This window comes from Mauremys mutica, chromosome 13 (genome assembly GCF_020497125.1).
Source record: "Mauremys mutica isolate MM-2020 ecotype Southern chromosome 13, ASM2049712v1, whole genome shotgun sequence".
Lineage (NCBI taxonomy): Eukaryota > Metazoa > Chordata > Testudines > Geoemydidae > Mauremys > Mauremys mutica.
Window position 1 is genome coordinate 23,689,266 of NC_059084.1, and position 15,911 is coordinate 23,705,176.

At 43.0% G+C, this 15,911-nt stretch overlaps 2 long non-coding RNA genes across 2 annotated transcripts in view; one reads left to right on the plus strand and one right to left on the minus strand.

Moving 5' to 3' along the window:
- The first annotated feature begins 3,579 nt into the window (after positions 1–3,579).
- LOC123347947 overlaps positions 3,580–15,911 on the plus strand; it is a 59,157-nt gene continuing 46,825 nt past the window's right edge. The window contains exon 1 of the long non-coding RNA XR_006573123.1: positions 3,580–3,686. This is a non-coding gene — a long non-coding RNA (uncharacterized LOC123347947). The remainder of the gene's footprint in view (positions 3,687–15,911) is intronic.
- Positions 4,642–14,191, minus strand: LOC123347948. The gene is made up of 3 exons (XR_006573124.1): positions 13,955–14,191; positions 7,742–7,813; positions 4,642–4,785 (listed from the first exon to the last, which is right to left on the minus strand). It is a non-coding gene; the product is annotated as an uncharacterized LOC123347948 (long non-coding RNA).

Below are 15,911 nucleotides of genomic sequence, written 5' to 3' on the forward strand. Positions count from 1 at the left end.
TGTATCACATAGAGTATTCCTTAATGTGAAAGATAAAGGACCATTATCTTGCATATCTTGCATGTGGAAAAACTAGTGTTTATGTGTGAAAATACTGATTTGTGTGCATGGACATTTATACATGTACATTCCTATTTTGCATGCCCAAATGCACAAAATTGATGGTTTGCAGTTTTTGCAAAAGCAGTTAGGAAGGGCTGCTAAAAATGTGGTGCAATAGGCATGTTTATTGCTTTCATCTGTATTTCTTTTGCACAGAAGGGGCAGGTATTTATCAAATAGTTTCTGCTGAGATGCTGCACATATGCAATTATCTTCCCCTACAGCTTCAAGTTCAATGTAGTTTTGTACCACAGGTAGCTACTTTTAAATATAATTACTTTCTTCTGTAGTGTGTATTGTAAAGGTTCATAGAGAAAGGTGCAGTTACTAATCTAAGACAGTTTCTAAGTCCCTGGTTCAGCAGTTCATCCTTATTCATCAAAACATATTGACTGGAGCAGGGCTTAAGCATCTATCCAAGTGCTTTGCTAAAGAGGCATGTTCCCCCTGCCAAATTATACTTTATTTATGGAAACAGAAAAGATTTACCAGTTTAAACATGAGATACCCACTATAAATTAAAAAAGAGTAAATTCCTCCCTTTCTGAGGTCTGGCAAAGCCTTTCTTTAAAGAAAGAGCTCCAGGAAAATGCAGCCATTGTCTAGGGACGCAGAGTGATGTTTCCAATTTCTGTACTAGGTGCTTCCCTTGGGTGTAGTGTAAGTGATATTATTGCTGTCCATGGCCCCAGCAAAGGGGTGTGAAAGCTGAAAGAAGCCTGAGTTATGCTGAAGATTTCATAGTACAATAGTTGTTAAAGAGGGAACATACCAGATATAAAAATGATTCCACATTTGATCTCAGATAGCAACTGCTCAATAATTGATAGATTTAAAATGATGCGGAAATGCTTTGCTATATATAGAATCATGTTGCTTGATTCTTCCTCCACTTTCACTGGTGTAAATCAGTAGCAAAGTTTTACTAAAATGATCACCTGTAGTTCTGCTTTAAAAATTACCCTCTCAGCAGCAACAGTATGGCCCGTTAGCCATTCCATTAGCCCATATCTCCTTTCCAAAAAGATGTGTTAGAATGTTCACACAATCAAGTTATCATGTCTGAGCATCCTTCAGAGTTAATATGCAATAATATGACTATCACTTTGTGCCTAATGTTTCATAAAAATGCTGTATATAATGCTATCTTTGTGGCTTCCTATTTCCTTTAATGAAAGGTTGCAGGATTTTTGTTTCCAAATGGTTACTCTACCAATCATGAAAAAAATTATCCAGAAAGCTATTGCAAATGCTCAATAATTGTGTATAGGGAGGCGGGAAATGAGCTTTCCTTTGCCTATAGTACTCAAAAGCTCTAATATAATGAATGTGTTATCAACTGCAGTAATCATCAGGTCTCTTTTTGCAATTACATATTATCTCAGTGTTTATGTTCAGCATTTCTGCCACCTCTGTCTCCAGCGTGTGGATGTGTGGGGGAGGCCAGGCTTTGGGCAGCCATAGTAAACCCAGTGAGCCATTGACTTCAGTGGAATTGCCCCAGGATGAATTTGCACACATTTTTTTTTTAAATTCAGTGCCTCTATTTTTCCTGTGAAATCTAGGCACATATGGAAAGTGATGTACAAATTTCTTGTGCTAACAGACAAAGACCATATGTGTGCATTGAATTACCTCTGTGCACATGCCATTATTTCTTGGACATTCAAATATTTTGTAGACACGATAACTTTTTTGTGCAATGCGTATTGCAAGGGCAAATTAGGTCCCATTTTCTGAAAATTAGGCTCAAGCAGGGCCTGAGTTTCAACTATTTCTGGACCTGGCCTCCCTTTTTGTCTTTGCAATTTTGTGGGCTTGAATAATTGAGGCTTTGCAAATATTTATACTCACCACTTTTCTTGTTTGGACATCTGGCCCATAGATAGCAAGTAGGTAGACATGTAAGTGGTTGCTCAGAATTTTCTGGGCACATGAAGAAGGGATTTGAAAATCCATACTGTTAGGTTTAGCCTTTTGTTTTTAGGCAATACAATAATTTTCAAGAGTAGCATGGCCCTTTGTTTATGTTCCTTTAGGGGGACACGTGGATTCTGTGTATTCCCCCCTGAATCACTCACAGAGCAAAGCATACTAGAGATTTTTCCTCCTTCTTATATTTCACACATCAGTTAGATATTCTGGTATGATATTATTTAAGGTCTGATGGAAACCCATATGCTTAACATGTCACATTAATCATGTGACAGGAGGAGGGTTGTGGTCATAGGTACATATAGTACCTAATTCTTTTCTCTCACACAGTTTTACATCAATGTAACTCCACTGACTTCACTGGGAATAGTCCTGTTTTACACCATTGTAATTGGATGCCATTCAGCAAAGCATGGAAGCATGTGCTTAATATGAAGCACGGGCATCAAACCATCGTTATCCAAGAAAGAAATTAAGCACATGCTTAACTTTTAGTGCATGTGCTTTAATCCTATGCAGAATAAGGATGGAGTCTGGCAGATGCTTAAGTGCTTTTCTGAATTGGGGCCAAAATGAGAGTAGAATCATAGGAATAGGGTGTCCTGGAGCATTCCCTTTCAGTAACTAGACTAGACAACAGTGTCATATCTGCACTTCCCCTGGAAATTCTCAAACCACATCTCATTTCAATAAGTGGAGTAAGGAGCATCAGAGTTATGGGCTTGTGCAGGGGTGGGGTTATTAAATCCCCGTCATTGTCTTTTTGGAAACGCCCTACCTTTGATCACATTTCCAAAATGGCTTGGCCTCCAAACTCCAAGTGTATAATGACTTGTCTTTGCCGAAGAGTTCTGTCTTTTTGTGCTTTGTGGGGAGTTGGAGACGGACTTGCAAAGATATAAAGACTTTGGGATAAGATGTACATACCGCACACAAGGCTAAGGGCAGGTCTACACTTAAAATGCTGCAGCGGCGCAGCTGCATTGCTGTAGCGCTTCAGTGAAGATGCTATTATGCCAGCAGGAGAGCTTCTCCCGTCAGCGTAGTTAATCCACCTCCACAAGAGGCAGTAACTATGTTGATGGGAGAAGTGCTCCTGTTGACATAGCACTATCTATACTGGGGGTTAGGTATAACTGCATCGCTCAAAGGTGTGCATTTTTCACACCCATGTGCAACGTCATTATACCAATGGACATTTTTATAGTGTAGATCTGGCCTAAGAAAGGAAGGGGCTACAAATAGAAGGCTGATTTAAAAAACAAAAAGGACATTATCTTCTATTCTGCAAAGAGGAATTGGGAAACTGACTGTCTTAATTACATAGAGCAGGAAACTCCCTAGTTCTCACATCTGTCAATGCACTTTATTTGTGACCCATAGCATCCCTGGTTTTCCAGTCCCAAGCTTCCATGCAGCTTGGTCAAGTCACCTCAATTCTGCACTTCATCACCTGCAATTCTAATCCTGAGCTCACTCAGCTCTGTCAAAGCACCTCACTGCTGACAAGCCACACCCATTGCTCTTTCAACAGGAGGTGCAAAACTCTCAGCTACAGAAAAGCTTAAGGTCCTGATTCTTTTCTCAGACCTCCAATCAAATACATACCCTTGCAGACACGCCAGCCTCACCTAATATAATCTGGAAGGGTAAGTGCAGCAATAGATCCTACGGTTGTAATTGATATATGCCAGAGAGAAGACTCCAGTCTGTTTTATGTGCAGTTTCCAATCTGCAAAATTCAGTAGTTTGTGCTGGCTACTTTGTGCTGCTCCAGTGAACCAAAGCAGCTGGAGGGCACCCGTGAATCTGGCCCTCAGTTTTTAAATGCAACACATCCTCTATCAAATTGAACTTGCTTCTCTGAACCCTCTGCCTCCTTTATCTTAAACTTGATGCTTATAAACATTGCAGACATTCAGTGGCTCTTTCTTTCATCAGATACTAGGGGTTGTGCCCTTGTTTCAGATAATCAGAGTAATCACTTAAGCAAGTTTGTGCTGTATTTAAAAATGGGGGACAAAACCTGAGAAGTGCTAAAGCCATGCAGCTCCTGTTAATTTGTGGATTGTTTATAAGAGAAGCAGATGGGACGGTGCATGGGGGCAGAGAGCAGCACTGTCATTGGGGGCGTCCAGGTACCTTATGTAGGATTAGGAAAAACAGTATTCAGTAAACATAAGGTTCCTGATATCCAATGTGATGGAGGAGTGAGAGTGGGAATGCCTTGGCTTGATCATATCTGAGGATAAACATCCTTGCTGATCCTTTCTTAGCCCTGCAAGCAGTCTCTGATCTGTGGGATTTATGCTACACATGATTAGGTCTGAAATGGACAGGAAGCTTTATTGCGAAGCACTGGCATGGTGTTGGAAAGTAAATTGATAAAGACGACTTGTTCATTGTCAAGTTGAGTGTTCTTAATTTATAGAAACATTGAGAGCTCCATTACTCAGGTCCGCCCACCCTTACTCTGCATGGCTTCCCCTGCCAATTTATACTTTATTTATGGCAGTACAAAGGATTTACTGGTTCAAAAATGAGACATCTACTATATATATATATATATATAAAAGTAAATTCCTCCACTTCTGAGGTCTGGCAGAGCTTCTCTTTAAAGGGCAATCTCCACAAAAACGCAGCCCATTGTCTGGAGACGCAGAGCGATGTTTTCAATTTTGGTATGAGGTGCCTCTCTTGGGTGTACTGTAGGTGATGCTCTTGCTGCCAACAGCCGCTGTGTGAAAGCTGAAAGAAGAATTCATTACATTTAAGATTTCATAGGCCTCTAGTTCTTAAAATGGGGACATACTGGATATTAAAGTGATTCCACCCTTGTTCTCAGTTAGCACCTGCTTGCTAATGGATAGCATGTTCGACTGAGGGCCTGATTCTAATCTACCACACTGGACCTTGGTGCAGTTCCCACTTTGGGCGCAAAGAGCTCCCCTGGGTACGGCACACACAAACTTCAGCACAAAGCTGGGCCTGCCAGCTCTGCAAAATCCCCACAGACTCACAGGTGGTATTCTGTGGTGGGCTGGAGGTGAGGTGGGGCGAAGGAGGGGTCGGTCATAGGGACTGTGTCAGGGCTAGGAGAAGGCTGGGGTTGACCTGTGCCTCGTTGATTCTTTGCTACTGCAAGCCCGAGAGTAGCCATGGCAGGATAAGGCACAAGTCAGAGCAGCCTCAGAGCTTGCCTGCACCTTGGACCCCAGCAGCAGGTCAGGAGGAGCGCAAATAGCCTCCTCTCTGTCCTCGTGCTGCTGCAAAGATAAACGTGACCCACTAAATTTAATGAAGTTACTCTAGATTTATAGCAGTGGAGCTGAGAGCAGAATATAGCCCATGTGCCTAAGCTGCAGCCACAAAATGTGTATTACTGTGCAGTCAAATATTGGAGGTGTCAAATACACACATGGTTATGCCAGGTGTACTTGCATGTACCGTGCTACTGACACAGCATGTACAGAGCAGCTGTCTTCCAAAGATCTCGGTCTTCCAGAGTCTAGATTCGATGAATGTCAGGACATTCTGCAAAATGCCCTCTTTTCCTGGCTTTTTGGGGAAGGAGTTGAGTGTGGAGTGAGCTTTAAGGGTTGATAGGCTGGGATGGTAACTTTATTGGCACGGAACCATCCTGCAACAATTTTTGTCTAATGGTTGTTTCAAATTTTGTACATGAGCTAACGTTCTTGTGATTAGCTCATGGTCAAAATCTAAATAACGTGCTTAACAAAGGGAGGAGGGGAAGTAGGATTATTCTCATTTTAAACCCATGGGGTAAAATCCTAGCCTCTGGGAAGTCACTGGGAGAATTCCAGTTGATCTCCGCAGGTCAGAGAAAAACTCAGGCAACAAAGGCCTAGATTCTGATACCCTTATCCTGAGCAGTGCCTTACTCTATGGGAAGTCCTGTCTGGAATAAGGTGCTACTCAGCATAAACAAGGCTATTAAAATCTGTCCCTAACGTTCCCTGGGAGTCAGCTTTACTGTGTGGAACAGCACTCTGGCCTCTTGCTCCCCAGTCCCTTTCTCTAAGGAATGGGCAAATCTGCTTCCCAAGCACCCCTTGACACATACCACATTTAGTGGGGGAGTTTATTTGAAAAAGGAGCCCCGAATATCATCTCCCCTCTTTCTCTCGCCAGTCTCCTTCACTCCAAGGTAGACACTTCAGAGGCACTTAGAAGAAGACACTGTCCATGGTAGCTTTGTTTTTCATTATTAAGGGTTACATTTAATTGGTCATGATAATTCTCCTGCTCACATGTCAGTTTCCATTAATCCTGGAATGGAACATCCTGCCTAATGCCCTGTATCTGCTCCCTTTCTCCTTCATGTCGCAGAGCATGCTGCATCAAAATGCAGTGCAAATGCTTTCTTGCTTATTTTGTTGTTGCTCTAAATTTAATCAAATTTTTTGAACTACTCAGAAGTGTTTGTTGTAAGGCATTAAGAGGCAAATTCTGCCTCTTTGGCTCACAAGCGTAGTCCAGTTGAAGAAAAGGGGCTTTAGGAGGATTTAGCACTAGGTGCCTGCATATTAAAATTAGCTGAACAGTTCTAATAACCTCTGGTTCTGGCTGGATGCAGTGAGATTGCTCAGTGCTGACCAGGTGCATAGAAAGAAGATATATGGTTGCTGTGCTGTTGAGAAGCAGTGTTATCTAGTGTTTAATATAGAGAAATGAATTCAGCACTCACAGGTTCTGGCCTGGGTTCTGCCCCTCACTTACTGTGTGACCTTGGACAAATTACTTAACTTTTCTGTGCCTTTGTTTCTCCTGTATAAATGTATTAGTGTGCTGGGAGGGTTAATTAGCCAGTATGTGCAAAGTGCTGTGAAAGGCACTAGAGCAATGTACCTTATTGTATCATTGGTCATGTCATGTGTGCCATGGAGGGTCTTTAACTAAAGGGGATGAGCCACTGCTTTTGAATCCTGCAATCCTTGATCCAAGTCCCGGTACAAGACTGGATTCCTTGCGTGAACATGACAGGTTCTGGATTACAATGACCATTTGGATTGAGAACCCTGACCTCTTAGTGTATGGATGCTCCTCAGTAATTCATTCCGCATGGCTCCTCTTTAAACAAAGATATTCCTTACACGTCCCCAAAAGCCACATCTTCTGGAAAGCATGTGTTGTGTCCCTTCATATATGATCATAATAACATCATGAGTGTTTGGGAAGCTACTGTTGTTTGAACTCCACCGCCAAGCTCTCTTCACAGCTGCAGGACCGACTTGTTCTCCTTTGCCGTAGCTTTCATATTTCATATTTCAAAGGAGGACTAATTCCACTCTCTGTATCATGGACAAACAGGTGCCATTCTCCTAATGGTCTGATTTCACAGACCACATAGCAAATACTTCAGGCACAGATGCTGACTTTGATTTTTCCCGATAGGTGCTCCACCCCTTCCCCAAGATTCCACCCCCAATCCTCCTCTTCCCACCTTCGCTCCGCCCCCTTCACCAAGCCCCCCTCCACCTGCTGCTTGCTGCCCTCCGCCAGTGCCTCCCAGCAGCTGCTGAACAGCTGAGCTGTGGCTGGTGGGTGCTGAGCACCCACTATATTTTTTCTGTGGGTGCTTGAGCCCCAGAGCACCCACAGAGTCTGTGCCTATGCCTTCATGTACTGTCTCCCTCCCTCCCCAACCTGTAGATTTTTGACAGAGTTCAACCACTGTCCCTACCTAGAAGGCCATGCAGTGAAATACGATGAAATCTGACTTCTGGTGGGGGAGCAGGACATGCTGTCTGGTTCCCTGTGATATGGAGAAAGAACCAGTCACCCTTTGATGTGCAGAAACAACAGAGAAGAAAAACCATTTCATGCTTTGAAGTGTTGTTTTAGTGGTTTTCTTTTTTTTTTTTTTTTGGCAGCGGAACTAAAACACTGATATCTCTGCAATGGGAGCTCAGGCTTGGGACTGTTCAAAAGCCCAGCGACTGGAGCCGAAATGTACAGGGGTTTGGAGTGTGGGCTGTACATGCTTCTAAGTGTTCAAAGGAGTGAACTTGGTGGCAGTGGAGTTGGAGAGAAGCAAAACCTCGTGTTCGCTGGCCAGTGTGCAAGCGAAACGGAGAGTCAGCAGCTGCTAAATGCACCGCCTCTCCATTCCCAGAGCATTTGATGTAAAAATTAAACATCAGCAGCTGTTTGGGAGCGAATAGCTAGCAATTCCTCATCTGACAGAACAGCCCTGGAGGACTAGTAAACGTGAATCTGCTCCATGCAGTGACATTATCAGGCTGACACAGAGCCGAGTAGGGGCAGAAGAGGCAGGGACAGGAAACATTATAATTAGGGATTTATTGATTGCATTTTTTTAAAAAAATAAATAAAAGGTTTTGCTCAGTGGAAATATGGCCATCAAGGCAACCATTAGATTAGTCAGCCTGACAGAGGGTTGTGTTCCTTCTCCTGAGTGGAAGAAATCCGATGCTGCATCAGGGGATAGAAAAGCAGGAGGTGGCAGAAGCAGAATTATGTGTATGGAGCTCAGAATTACTTAGCACCGCCTGCCTCAATCCTCCCTTCCTTAACTGCTTCACCCCCCCTCCAGTCTCTTCCCCCAATCCCCTGGTACAGCGCAGTCAGGTTTGGATCCCAATTTACTTATGTATTTTAATAGCAAATTTAATTAACTTTACTCCCAATATTCCACCTGATGGTGAGCCCATGCACTGATAAAAATGCATCCACATTGCAGACATAGTGGAATGGAGGTGGTGTACAGCTGGAGGTTTTTACAGCTGGACAGAATTAGCTACAGTTTTGGACATTCAGGAAGGCCTGGGAGTCAGTTGTGTTTTTTGCAGCTAGGAGACATACACAGCTTTTAATGCCAGACAGGGGGAATGTACCCATTCTTTCCTTCCCCCTTTTGGCCAGGGATTCCGATGACTTTACATTTCATAGACAGGAGGGGAGTTGGTTAAATTCCAAATTCCGCACCCCAGCTAACCTTGACAACAGCTATTTACATCAGTCCACCCCTCCACGCCCCCACCCCCCAAATATCTGCCACTCTGGCCAATGGTGATGAAGAATCTGGATGTCTTTTTTAAAAGGGCCAGCAGAGAACAAATTAAAAATAGAGACATTGAAAGTATCCTCATTGGACTTCACAGCTAACACCCTGCTAAAGAAGAATAAGGCCATTCACACCCTTCGATGCTCATGTTTCAGACAGTTTGCAGACTCAGGCTGAGGTCATTGGTACACTCCGTTCACATATTGAAGTTTTTCTTTGTATCCATGACATAGGCCAAACACTTTCCAGCCTGGGTGTCCTGAACCTGTGCTTAAGCACTGTCATAAATATAAAGGAAAGGGTAACGACCTTTATGTATGCAGTAACATAAAATCCCTCCTAGCCAGAGGTACAGAATCCACTTTCCTATAAGGGGTTTATCAGTTCAATTGACCTAGTTGGCATCTGACCAGAAGGACCAATGGGGAAAGAATATTTCGTTTGTGCTCTCTTTGTTCCCTCTCGGGACAGAGAGCAAGACCAAGCAGGTAAATCAGCTCCTAAAAAGATACCAGAAATAATATATATAAAATTACAGAAATTGTAAGTAAAGACAAGGAAATGCATTAGATTATCTTTTGTTCTAGCTTGTGAATTTTCCCTATGCTAAGAGGTAGTTTTATTCCTGTTTTTTGTAACTATGAAATTGAGTTCAGAGGGGAGTTACCTTCCATCCTGATTTTTCAGGTGTGATTCCTTTACTTTTTTCTTTATAATAAAGTCTTCTTTTAAGAACTGGATTGATTTTTAGTGTCCTAAAAACCAAAGGGTTTGGTCTGTGCTCACTTTGTTAACCTATTGGTTAGTATATTATTCTCAAGCCTCCCCAGGAAAGGGGGCGAAGAGGCTTGGGGGGATATTTTGGGGAAATAGGGACTCCAAGTGGTCCTTTTCCTGATTCTTGTCTAAATCACTTGGTGGTGGCAGCAATACTGTCCAAGGTCAAGGAAAGGACTTGTGCTTTGGGGAAGTTTTTAACCTACGCTGGTACTTATAAGCTTAGGGGGTCTTTCATGCGGGTCCCCACATCTGTACCCCAGAGTACAGAGTGGGGAAGAAACCCTGACAGGGACCTCAGTAAAAATGGCCTGATTGCCAGAGGTGCAGAACGCCCACAAACCCCATTGTAATCAATGGGAGCTGCAGGATGTTGGTGGTCTGTGTTAACCACTCTAGAACATGATTTGTGGTGAAAGAAGAAGCCCTTAGAGCCCATTTTCTCTTCCCTTGTATATGAGGTAGTAGCGGAGTATTTTCTAGCTCAAGCTGTGTATGCCAAAAAGTTCTTCCTGGAGTCTCTGTTCACATCAGTGCATCCATGTTCTCTCCCCTGGGTGGCTGTGCTCATGCACTTGATAGGGATCTCCTCAGTCCCCTGGGCAGTTGTGTTCATGTGCTTCAAGCCTGTTGATGAGTGTGGCTGGCTCCTCTCTCATAGTGGATGAGTTCATAAACCTAATCTCTCCTGTTACTGTGTCTTTCTCCTTTCTCTCCTCTGTATCTGTATTCAGCAAATTATCTTCCTTGTCCCCCTTCCTCCCTCCCGCTTGGTGACAGAGTTCAGGACACAATCTCTCTCCATCAGCGTATCCCTGGGTTGTTGTGTTCATTACTTTATCTCCATCTCCATTATGAGTATCTCTCTCCCACTTCTAGGTGGCTATATTAGGTACCAGCGGTCTCTCCAACGCCAGGCTACTGAAACAAAATAACCCCATCAAAGGATGGTATTTTTTTAATGTTTTGGTTTTATAAGATCTGATTCCCCCTCCCCTCAGATGTTTTGAGCAATAGGAGAGTCAATAATTCCTGCCAGATTTTCTGCTCTTCATATGTATGTGTGGGGCCAGATCCTCAGGTGGTGTAAATCAGCCTAATTCCACTAAAGTTAAGTTGAGACTCTGGACCTTACTTAAATTTGTCTTGGGACAAGGTGTTTTGGGGGAGGTGGGTTTGGTCTGTAGGGAAATCATACATATCCCTGACAGATCTTGGAGGTCCCTCCACTTCCCCCTTCTTATCCAGCTCATCCTTTGCCAATGCACAACCAAGAAGAGCAGGTGGTGCAGAGGTGAGGCAGCCTTTGGCACCTTCCAGGAAAAAAAGGGTAACTAGGAAAGCTGTAGAGCAGAAGGCCAGCTGACCAATATGCTGGGAGACAAATTCAGAGGTTATGTCAATGGTGACCTAGTGGGGAGGCTGAAGATGGAACAGGAGGATCAGCCCAAAGGAGGGGGGAAGCATGTGCAACACAAAACAAGCCCCTCCACTACATTTTTCATTCTCCTGTTGGTTGCTTTCCCTGCTATATCCCCACTTCCAATCTGGTACATCAATTACATCCATTCACAGCATGACACTCTCAATCGGGTACAGATGTCACCATTTATGGGGATTCTGAGTTGGTCCCAGGTTAAAGTTGTCAAGAATTAATTCAGAGACACTTAGCTGACACTTTTCTTCTCTCTTGAGTTAGTTGACAGAGCTGGGGCCAGCAAAAGTTGTGCTGGCTCAGATTTTTCCTAGCACAGGTAGGCAATGGAGAAAAGTATGCAAGGGGCCTACTTGTACCCATTACATGGCCCCTGTGGCAGAATTGCATTCCTCCACTGGCAAAGCACAGTAAAGCCACAGAATCAAAGTCTGATGGGAAAGGAATAGAATGGAGAACTAATGAAAATGTGGGTCATGGAAACTTCTTCAAAAGAACAGTGCAACAAACTATAATAATTGCCAGAATGTGAGAGATCCAGTATCTCGTTCATGCGATAACAATTATCAGAAGAACAAGAAATAGCTTGCAGTTAACAAACTCCTGGGCAGAAGATTAAGAGGAGGAATGGAAATGGTAACATGGTAATTTTGGACCTATATTTAAACGTATAGGCCCTGGTAGCATCAGAGTAGAAAAAGGGCCAGAACTTCTGATGTAACACTGCCTTTTGTGGCACTCCCTTACTGGTAAATGTTCAAAAATGTGTACACGGCTCATGAAAGCATCATGCACTGAAAATGTAAGTGTGTCCTTAATGGAGCATGATCCTTGCATTAAACCTTGAGTAATTGATCCCTGTATCATCCATTTAAAGCCTTTGTACTTGAGTTGGTTTGGGAAGGTATGAGCTGTTTCACCACTGGGGAAAGAGAATAAGTGGTCCAGGTGTACTGTTAGTGTGGAAAGCATAGGGATCTCTGTTGTAATTTTTTAAGGGGGAGTGCTGCAGTAAATCCCAAACAAGTATTTCAGAAGGCATTTACAGGCGCTCCAGTGAAGCTAGGCAAATGTTTCAATCCATTTATCAAAGAACATGCAGTTCTCATTTCAAGGCAGGTGAGGCATGATGATAACTTCTGAGTGAAGAAACTCAGTTTTTATTGAGAGCATTTTTAAGTAAAGCAGCTATCAGAGGGTGAAACTGGCACAATATTTGTAAATTTGGTGTTGGTTCTTGGATGATTCCAGACTGGCTTTTTCTAAAGTTATAATTGTTTCTCCCTTGACCCTTCCAACAATTGTTTTTTGTTAATGAAAGTTAATGAATGCAAGTTACTAAACTGACTTGTGACTGATTTTGCTGTTCATATATTCTTTGCAGGGCAATGGTGCGAAAACATATGCCAGAGATTATGGCCTTCACTTTACTCCCATTTGGGCTGCTTCATTGCCACATCAAGTGCTAAACTTTCTCTCTCATAGCTCAGGGGACAGTGGTGAGCATGTAATTGCATAATTTACAAAATGGGGGAAAGCGAGAGAGGGGAAAAAACGTTAAATGATCTCTTCCTCCCAAGCCTTAATGGAAATGAATCTAGGCTGTTAGCTAGCTCAGGAAGGCAATTACAGGGAAATAATCTAAACTGTTACTGAAGCGTTGATGAGGGGCATGCCAAACGTGATGGATGCTGGCTGCTATTTCCAGTTAATAATAATGCACTTTTTAAAAAGCTTGTGCTGCATATGTTTGTTCTTTTGTGTGTCTGTTACACACAGCTTATGGTGTTTGGCCCTGCTTCCTGCTGCTGGAGTAGCTGCAACAGTGCAAGCTCTTTCTTTAGGCAGGCAAAGTCTCTGTAAGCCAGAATTTGCATTGGCACATTTTAGCCCTGTTTCAAGCAGAGTTCAGCTGCATCAGTTCAAATAATAGTTGAGTGCAGTTTTGCTTCCTTACACTAGGAATTGCCTTCATGCGGTGACAAGGCCACTTACGGCTGAAATCCCTAGTGTAGACAAGGCCTAAAGATTCAACTTAAAAAATTCACACACTTGGAAAAATGTAACCACTGTTTGTACCAAGCCTCTCCTTTTCTCAACTCTCCCACTCCCTTTGCTGACCTCGCTGCTCAAAGGATGCAGGATCCAGTTGCAATAAAATAAGAACTGACCCTGAGCTTTTAAAAGCAAAAGACACTAACCAACCCTGCTCTATGTTTGCAATTTAGAAAAGGTAACTCTTTTATTTCTTCCCCGCCCTGCGCTTCTTAGTTTCAGCTGAAAGCAGAAGACCGGCTTCTGCAGTGTGTGAGTATAGAGGTATGCAAGTGCTGAAGAGAAAAAACACACGGGTTTTCATAACTAAACAGCCCCTTCACTGTTATAGCTCAGTTACAGGGAACACATAGGGCCTGGATTTGCATTGACGCTATGGTCGATTCACACCACCCTGCCAATATAAAGGAGCTTTGTGTTGGGTACATTTTAAGGCCTTTCCCACTGACAGAGTGGCACAGAGCAGTGGTTCTCAACCTTTTTGGGCTCAAGACCCATTTGTAAACCTCAGTGGCCTGTTGCAACCCAGTAAATAGCTTTAGTGCAAAAACCCACTAGCTTACTAAATATTTCATAACCACGACATATAATATACACATTACCACACTCAGTAGTAAAGAAGTATACCAGTGGTGGCCTGTGTCCCAGGGGGCTGGCTGGGCTCTGTTTCCTGCTAAGGCATTGTGACCCTGGAGTTGGAGCACTGCTCAGGTTTGTCCCAGCCTCCTTTAAGGAGAGGTGGTGGTGGCGGTGGGGGAGTCGGGCCAAATTTGTGAGAGAGGCATTATGATCTGGTGCATGCAGCCCCAGTACCACTCACTCAAATTTGGCCTGGCCGGTCCCCCCCATCATGACGACAGGGAGTGGCTGAGCCAAACCTGAGCAGTGCTATGACCCTGTGTGCCAGGTCACAATGCCTGGAACAGGGGGCCCAGCCTACCCAGGCCTATGGGACCAGAACTGCAGGAGCCACCACTGTGGAGTAAATGTGGGGCTGCCTTTGAACCCTACCCCAGACCCTCCACCAAGATCTCCCACCTCATGCCCGAAGGCAAGACCTGACTATGCCCCTCCCCCCGGGCCTCCCACATGACCCTTTGACACATTCTAGCAACCCAATTTTGGGTAGCAACCCACAGGTTGAAAAACACTGGTGTAAAGGAGCCTTAATGTGACTGAGAATCAGGCCCAATGACTCTGCATGTGTAGCACACAACTCCTACAAACTCAATCCTCCAGTTTCCTCCTTCCCACCTTGTTTCCCTGATGGCTAACTCCTATGTGATTATTTCTCCTAACACCAGGCCTTGTCAAACAATTGATTACAAGTAATATTCATTACTGGCTAAGCCTCTGTTTGCTTAGTAAATACATCACAAAGTGATCCAGACTCTCTGAGAATGTGTTAAGTTATTGGTAAGCATTTGCCAATTAGTTCAGAAGAATAATTCTCTGCCCATGGATTGTTTATGCACTGTTTGTTTCAATTTGATAATCCTCATTTGTACTATGTGGTTGGTCACCTAGGTCACATCATGTTCTATCTGCTCCATGACTGAATGAAGGACTGAATGCAGTAGAACAGGCACTGATTTAAAAAAGCACTGAAGTATATGCTTAATTAATTATGTGCTATAGTCCCATTAAATTCAATGGGATTTAAGCATATGCTTAGATTAAGTACATGCATAAATGTTTTCCTAAATTAGATCCATAAGAAATAGTGAGTGAAGAACTTACTGATATACATTTTTGGACAAATAATCACTTATGTTAAAAGCCCTGAAATGTCCAGCTCTGCAAACAATTTTGTGAATACTCACCTGTTTGTCCTAATCCATGTGAATTACAAATGACGTGACACAGTGAATCATAGCAAACTGAACTGGGTGCTTTTATTTGCAAATTGATTATTTCTTTCTGCTCACATAAATCTAACATACACAACACTGGTCCTCTGTCATCGACCAGTGCACTGATCTTGCATTATGTCTGATGCAGCAAACAACAAGAAGCATTGTAAATCTTGCAAGAAAGCCTAGCCTTCCAAAATTCATAGCCAAAGATGTTTTCCAGCCCAAAATGTTAGAATAACCTCAGACAAGAGAAATAAGAATAAATATTTTAAAACGTTTATCAACAAATGAACTGACCAAAACTCCCAAACATCACCTGTTGCAAAGGATTTGGTAATAAATCAGTCTGATGCAGGTTGACAATAAAACATTTGTCCTGCCACATGGGTTTAGGCATATGTATTACACTAGTTATTGTATAAATGACTCCTCTCTATCTAATCACTAATAGTTTCCTGGAAATCCACTCGGATGGGCAGGGGGAATTAAAAGAAGAAGCCATTGAGGGCATTTTCACCGGATAGTGAAATTGGATAATGTGATAAACTGTTTTCAGAATGAGCAACACCAGCAGTGCATTGAAGACAATTAGAAATACATACTTTCCAGAGATTATTGTGAGTTACTGTGCCAGTGGTCACAGGGGTATTGCGTCATTGTGAATGGGAGAAGAAATGTCCATAAAAAAAGTGTTAACGTGGTC